The following is an 824-nucleotide window of genomic DNA, read 5'->3' on the forward strand; positions in this document are numbered from 1 at the left end:
CGTGTGTGTATATAAAGTGAGAGTGCTCTCTATCCCTTCTCTTCTGGGATCCTGATTCCTGGCAGCTTGGTGAATATTCTACCGTATTGCCTTTTATTTGCATAAACCCATTTTTCTTTTACAAAAACAGGAACATTCTATTCACACTACTATGCAACCTGCTTTCACTGATCAGCATGTGTTAGACATGTTGACATGTCCAATACACACACATCTTCCTTGCCCTGGAAACACCATCCACCTTCCTTTCAGCGTGTAGCTGTCCGGACATTTATCTCCTGGTTCCTCTAGTGACAGGCATGGGGGATTTCTAGTACATGGCTGTTATCCACAGTACCACAATGAACATTTTTTTTTCTTTTTTTGAGACAGAGTGTCACTGGCCCGGAGTACAGAGGCATGATCTCGGCCCACTGCAACCTCTGCCTCCCAGCTTCAAGCAGTTCTCTTGCCTCAGCCTCCCAAGTAGCTGGGATTACAGGCACATGCCAGCATGCCCAGCTAATCTTTATATTTTCAGTAGAGATGGGGTTTTGCCATGTTGGCCAGGCTGGTCTCGAACTGACCTCAAGTGGTCTGCCTGCCTCTCTTGGCCTCCCAAAGTGCTAGGATTATAGGTGGGTGCCATCACGCCTGGCCGAACATCTTTTTTTTTTTTTTTTTTTTTTTTTTGAGACAGAGTCTCACTCTGTCGCCCAGGCTGGAATTCCGTGGCGTGATCTCAGCTCACTGCAACCTCCACCTCCCGGGTTCAAGCGATTCTCCTGCCTCAGCCTCCTGAGTAGCTGGGATTACAGGCACATGCCACCGCACGCAGCTAATTT

This window comes from Gorilla gorilla, chromosome 18 (genome assembly GCF_029281585.2).
Source record: "Gorilla gorilla gorilla isolate KB3781 chromosome 18, NHGRI_mGorGor1-v2.1_pri, whole genome shotgun sequence".
In the NCBI taxonomy this organism is placed as follows: domain Eukaryota; kingdom Metazoa; phylum Chordata; class Mammalia; order Primates; family Hominidae; genus Gorilla; species Gorilla gorilla.